The sequence below is a fragment of the Dipteris shenzhenensis genome, chromosome 18 (assembly GCF_047967505.1).
Source record: "Dipteris shenzhenensis isolate YYH24624 ecotype China chromosome 18, Dip_SZ_1.0, whole genome shotgun sequence".
Lineage (NCBI taxonomy): Eukaryota > Viridiplantae > Streptophyta > Polypodiopsida > Gleicheniales > Dipteridaceae > Dipteris > Dipteris shenzhenensis.
In genome coordinates, this window is record NC_141613.1 from 33,833,368 (window position 1) to 33,840,113 (window position 6,746).

The following is a 6,746-nucleotide window of genomic DNA, read 5'->3' on the forward strand; positions in this document are numbered from 1 at the left end:
CTTCTTTTTCATTAGGGACTTGATTGAAGCATTGATTCCTCATACCATTCCTAGGAAAGCCAAACCCTGGACATGGGATTGCTTTTCAACTGCTTTCCATGCCTCTCTAGCATAGAAGTTGCAATCTCACACGGGAATGCGTTCTAATGTAGCTCATTCATTGAGAATGAGAGATCACCTACAAAAGTAACAACACTTGGCAATTGTACTAACCACGAGAACCCACTCTAGGTAACAATTAGTAAGGGCTTTTACACTGACCGCTACCTAAGCAATAAATGAATGTGCACCGTGGGTGGGCAATCTTGCTCGTCCATGAGCCTTGGGCATCTCCATGGGCGGGCTTGAGTCTCTCCATGATTTTTTTTCACACCCACATGGCTACTTGCCCCTCGGCCAATAGGCGGTGGCCTACTACGGTAGGAGCCATCAAGATTCTAACGCGGGCAACGAGGTCACACCTAGGCCGCTTGAGCTATTGCTACTCGGCCAACAGCCGGCGGTCTACTACGGTAGAAGCCAAATAGGATTCGAATGCGGGCAGCGAGGTCACGCCCAAACCGCTTGAGCGGCGCTTGAGCGGCAACAAGCGCCCAAACCGCTCCTCAGGTAAGGAAATGAAGGAACTCAATGACAACTCATCTTGCCCAAAAGCTAAGTATACCACCCACAATGTTTGCCCAAAAAGCCAACTCTACCCGACACAATCTTTGCCACTCGCCGCCATACCACATCGCATGTAGCTTGGGTCACGCAAGTGCCTCTTTTGCTTTTGCAGATGCTGGCCACGACATGTCGCCATTGTCCTTGGCCTTTCTCGCGGGAACGATTTCAGAACCGGCTTCGCCGAGCCCAAGCTGACGTTCCTGGATTGTTACCTAGGGATTATCTAACATGGACGCCCGAAAGATCCCGGTCCATCACGTGTGCAAATCACATTCGGGACAAAGTCTCAATCATCCCAGGAAAACCCTCAGAGCGAAATGGGGGACAGAAAGACATGCCCATTGGAAGGCCACAACTCTCTGGCAAAGTCAGTGGCGCCTTAGGCCAGACCTTGGAGGTTGGTCTGGAGCGTCTGCTGGATGAATCAGCGAACATTGAAACTTTGTCTTCTCTCTTGAAGCACTGCGGGAAAATTAAGGCATTGACTGATGGTAGACGTATTCATGCTCACATTAATAGGTATGGACATCATCACAACACTTTTCTTGGGAATTGTATTGTTCAAATGTATGGCAATTGTGGGACTGTTCAAGATGCACAATATGTGTTTGACCAAATTTCTAATCCCAATTTGCACTCATGGACTATACTGACTAAGGCGTATGCTCAGAATGGAGGTTTGAATGAAGCACGGAGCATATTTGGCAGAATGCCCCAAAAGGATGTGGTCTCTTGGAATGCCATGATTGCAGCATATGTCCAAAATGGGCATGGCAGGGAGGCCCTGGATCTCTTTGAGCAGATGCAGCTCAATGGGTTTAAACCAACCAACGTCACCTTCATTTGTATTCTTGAGATATGTGCCAGCCTTCCACATCTAGAAACTGGACGGCAAATCCATGCTGCCATTGTTAAGTGTAAGTATGAGGAAGATGTTGCCGTGGGGAATGCCTTAATCAGTATGTATGGGAAGTGCAACAGTCCACATGATTCAATGGGATCTTTTATCAACATGCCCGAGCGGAATGTTGTTTCCTGGAGTGCTTTGATTGCAGCCTATTTGCATAACGGGGAGGGCAAAGATGCTGTGGAACTCTTTCATCTGATGCTGCACGATAGCATCCTACCAAACAATGTTACTTTTGTATGTGTTCTAGATGCATGTGCGAGCCTTGCAGCCCTAAGAGAAGGGCAAAAGGTTCATGCTGCCATCATTCAAAGTCCCTATGATCAAAACGCTGCTGTGGAAAATGCCCTTGTCAACATGTATGGTAAGTGCGGAAGCTTGCATGATGCAAGGAGCACCTTCTGCAGAGTGCGTCAGCGGAACACAATCACTTGGAGTGCTTTAATCACAGCTTGTGCCCGAAATGGGCATGGTAAAGAGGCACTAGCTCTCTTCTGTCAAATGCAGCTTGATGGCATCAAGCCTGACAATATCACTTTTGTTTGTGTTCTTGAGGCCTGTGGCAGCTTGCAGGAGGGGCAGGAAATATATACTGCCATTGTTGAGAATGGATTCAACCATGATGTCATTGTGGGGAATGCCCTCATCAACATGTATTGGAAGTGTGGAAGTCTAACTCAGGCAAGGTGTGTGTTTGTCAAAATGCCTTGGCGCGATGTGGTCTCATGGAGTGTTATGATTGCAGCATGTGCTCGTAATGGGTGTGGAAAGGAAGCTCTGGATCTCTTTTATCAAATGCAGGCCAATTGCATTAAGCCAAATAGCATTACACTTGTTTGTGTTCTTGAAGCCTGCATCACGACGGCATCTCTAGGAGAGGGGCAGAAAGTCCATTCTTCTATTGTTTATAGTGGACATGAGCAAGATGTTACTGTTGGCACTGCCCTTGTCAGCATGTATGGTAAATGTGGAAGATTGCATGATGCTAGGAGGGTATTTGGTAGAATATCTGAACAGAATGTTATCTCTTGGAATTCCATGATAGCAGCATGTGCTCAGAATGAGCATGGCAGTGAGGCCTTGGATCTTTTCCAGCAGATGAAGCTTCAAGGATTTAAGCCAAACAATATTAGCTTTGTTTGTGTACTGGATGCTTGCTCTAGCCTTGCTGCTTTAGAAATGGGCAAGGAGATTCACACTGCCATTTCTGACAATGGACTTGAGAAAGATGTTATTTTGGAGAATGCTCTCATCAATATGTATGGTAAGTGTGGTAACTTACCTGAAGCTATAGAGATGTTTTCCAGAATGCCTCAGCGGGACAACATTTCTTGGAATGCCGTTATTTCAGCATGTGCCCAAAATGGCCATGCCCCAAAGGCATTAGAATTTTTCCACCAGATGCAAGTGCAAGGAATCAAGCCAAATGACATCACATTCATCTGCATTCTCAATGCATGTAGTCATGCAGGAAGGGTTGAGGATGGTAGGCTTCACTTCCTTTCTATAAGTACAGAGTATGGTTTAACTCATACTGTTGAGCATTATGCATGCATGATTGATCTCCTTGGTCGTGCTGGACACCTGGAGGAAGCAGAGCAGTTGATAAAAAACATGCCATTTGAACAAGTAACTACAACATGGGCAAGCTTGCTTGGTGCCTGCAAAGTTCATGGTGATGTAGTACGGGCAGTGCGGGCTGCAAATCACTTGGTTGACTTGGATCCACAGAATGCTTTGCCATATGTAGTGTTGTCGGATGTCTATGCAGCAGCAGGCGAATGGGAGAAGGTACCATGAAGTGAGGAACATCTTGAATAATAGTGGTGTCAAGAAAGGTGAGGCAGGCATATGGGAGAAGGTACCATGAAGTGAGGAAGATCTTGGATAATAGTGTGTCAAGCAATCATACCTTGGGTTTTAGGATAACATGCATGAAGCAACAGCAGTGCTGCTGAGTAGGCACAATGCCCTTAGTCACAAGCAGCCCATTGCAATGGCCTCTTTTCCACACTTTGACATAGCTGACAGCATTACGGAAAAAACTTTGCGACAGAAATTTCATCATCAAGCTGGTCTGCCTATATCACACAGTTGTGAAGACTATTTTTTATTATTTCCTGGCCACATAAGGCCTTGGATGCATGACTAACCAGCAGCACATTGGTGCTTTTGAAACATGAAGACCTGGCTGGGCGAGAGGTTGGTCAGCGTTGTGTCTCAAGCTAGAAATCTGTCTAGAGAGCTCGGAGAAGGTGAGGTTGTAAAACACAACGTAGAACTGGCTGGCTTTTGGATTGAGAATCTGTAATGGCACCTGCTTGCAATGTTTGGCAAGGAGGGTGGCAATGGTTGGGTTATAGGTGCAAGCTGGAGGCATCTAGTTGGAAAAAGAGCAGCTTGATTCCTGTAGGAGCAGACAAAACCAAATATAGAGGGAACAGATGGGAGGGATACGTTTACTAGAGGAGAACCCCGCTCAGCCCCCCCCTCCTCCCCTTTCAACCCCCCGCCCCCTCCTAAAAAACACACGCTCTTTTTTATTTTTGTGAGAATTAAAAAAAAAACACACACACACACACAATGAAAGTGAGAGGAGCAATAGTGAGCACTCAGACAATGACCAAAACATTGATTGGCAATCTAGATCGAGCTTGGCTCTGGAGTTCTGCATTTTCATAAGGGAGGCTCATCTTGGAAGATCAATTTTGAGTGCAATGCACATATTTTGAGTGCAATGCACATATGGAACAAGCTTTGGTAGGCAAGGCCCATGATATCGGGAATTTCCTTGTCAGCATTAGCCCATCACCATGGTAGGCACTGGCATGGTTGCATGGGCTATTTTCCTGTCAGAATTGAGGGTACAACTCTCAAGGATTGTCTTACATGTAAAGGGGCACACACACATACACACACACACGATGAAAGTGAGAGGAGCAATAGTTAGCACTCAGACAATGACTAAAACATTGATTGGCAATCTAGATCGAGCTTGGCTCTGGAGTTCTGCATTTTCATAAGGGAGGCTTATCTTGGAAGATCAATTTTGAGTGCAATGCAAATATGGAACAAGCTTTGGTAGGCAAGGCCCATGATATTAGGAATTTCCTTGTTAGCATTAGCCCATCACCATTTTGCATTTTGGCCTCTTTGCCATCCACTACGACCTCTTTGACTTCCCCTGCCTCTAGAGTTACCACGTCCTCCTCCATAGGACTGGTTTTCTTGAGTTTGCTGCATATTCTGATTTCTACCATGGCCTCCAGATCGGCCTCCTCTGCCTCTGTCTCTGCCTCTGCCTCTGCCAGCATTTGAGTAGAAGACAGTTTCTTTTGAAGTTTCTCCTGAAGAAGATGCACCACCATTTCTCTGCTCTTCAGAAATTAGAAGAGCAAACAACTTCTCAAAATCAGGAAATTTTTCACGGATGGCAATGGATGTTCGGAACGGTGCATAATCCTTTCCTAGACCATTCAAGGTCACAGAAACTAAATCATCTTCCACTGGCGATCCAATGGAAGCAAGTGCATCTATAATTTTCTTCACTTTCATGTGGTAGTCATTGATGCTCATATTTTCTCTCTGCACATTGTGCAACTCCTACTTGAGGTGCATTTTTCTGGCTTGTGTATTTGTGTTGTACATTTTTACCGAAGTATCCAATGTCTCCTTTGGCGTACTTATATCTTGAATATGCACAATCCAATGTCTCCTTTGGCGACCCAATGGAAGCAAGTGCATCTATAATTTTCTTCACTTTCATGTGGTAGTCATTGATGATCATATTTTCTCTCTGCACATTGTGCAACTCCTGCTTGAGCTGCATTTTTCTGGCTTGCGTATTTGTGTTGTATATTTTTACCAAAGTATCCAATGTCTCCTTTGGCGTACTTGCATCTTGAATATGCACAATCATAGAATTTGAAATACTAATAGACAGTCAGTACATAATTTTTTTGGGTCTCTTATGCCATTCTTTAAATGCATGCATTTTGCTGTAGATTGAGAACATTAGGAAGAATTGGTTCTTCTTCATTTTCTGTAATGAACTCCTAATAGTCTTTTCCCATAAGGAAATTCGTCATTCTAAACTTCCATGCTTGGAAATTGTTCTTGTCAAGCTTTTCAGTGACAACCTGTGAAAGAGAATTAGACGCCATTACAGAACACTGCAAAATATTTTGTCATGCAAAAAACACAGCTTCTGTCTCATAAGGGCGAATCTGCAAAACTGACGAAAGTGGTATTTGACCACACAATCACTTCCTAGTGACGATTTTGCATCAACATGTAATAAGGATGATTCTGTAACTCCCAATATCGCTGCGCACAGGCATACAATGCAATTTCTGCGGTAACTTTTCACCGACCTACGGAGCAGTGATTGCACAGCAAAAATAGGATCTTTTTCTCAGTGCTTGCGGAAAACTTTCGCCTCCAAAAATAGGATCTTTTTCTGTCACTAGGGGCTTCGCTTTCTCCTGCAGCATATACTGTCCTCTTGTCACACTGCGAAGGGCGTCTCAATCTGAGACAATGCACTCTTGCACTTTTCGGTTGTGCTACTTGCACAGATTTGCTCCTAAACTCGAAAAAGGAAAGCAACACTGGTCCTCTTACTAGGATACCGCAAACTTGGTTTGCTTTCTTGAGCTCCTTACCACGAACCAGGCTCTGATACCATGTGAAGATAGTGGGAGAGAAGGAAGGAGTCTCACTTGCGGCTTTCTCACATACACAATGGGGGAATACACACAAAGGTGGAGGCTGAAAACAGTTTTTCTCTTCTTAGTTGTGAAAGCCAAAAGAACACTAGTACAAAGAAATAGAAGAACCCTATATGTGGGTCTCAAACCAAACTCAGCTAACTAAGGTGGCATACTAACTGAGTCACGAACAAGAGTACATAAGGATAGCTGTCATCCAGCTATTATTCATGGGCGGTGTACCAATCGCATCTGCAGCTAACAAGTCGGTGACATAAATGCACAACGATCACCCTGGCATATCACCAGTGGAGCTCGATATCTCAACAAAGGGGTTTTTGTCTCTGTCATCGATATGGTGGCCTGCTGTCTACTTCACCCCTTAATTGGTGATAGCCGGTTTTCGAACTCAAGTCAGGTTTTTACTCGTTTATTTTGAATTCTTTTCATCTGTGATTGAAGTT

General features: G+C 44.6%; 1 pseudogene across 2 annotated transcripts; it reads left to right on the forward strand.

The window, feature by feature from the left end:
* The first annotated feature begins 670 nt into the window (after positions 1-670).
* LOC147891145 (pentatricopeptide repeat-containing protein At3g02330, mitochondrial pseudogene) lies at positions 671-4,620 on the forward strand (annotated as a pseudogene). Of its 2 annotated transcripts, XR_015542550.1 has the most exons (2): positions 1,063-1,185; positions 1,337-4,620. The product of XR_015542550.1 is annotated as a pentatricopeptide repeat-containing protein At3g02330, mitochondrial pseudogene, transcript variant X2 (transcript). The 2 variants fall into 2 exon arrangements; XR_015542549.1 differs by having other exon boundaries at positions 671-4,620.
* Positions 4,621-6,746: the final 2,126 nt, after the last annotated feature.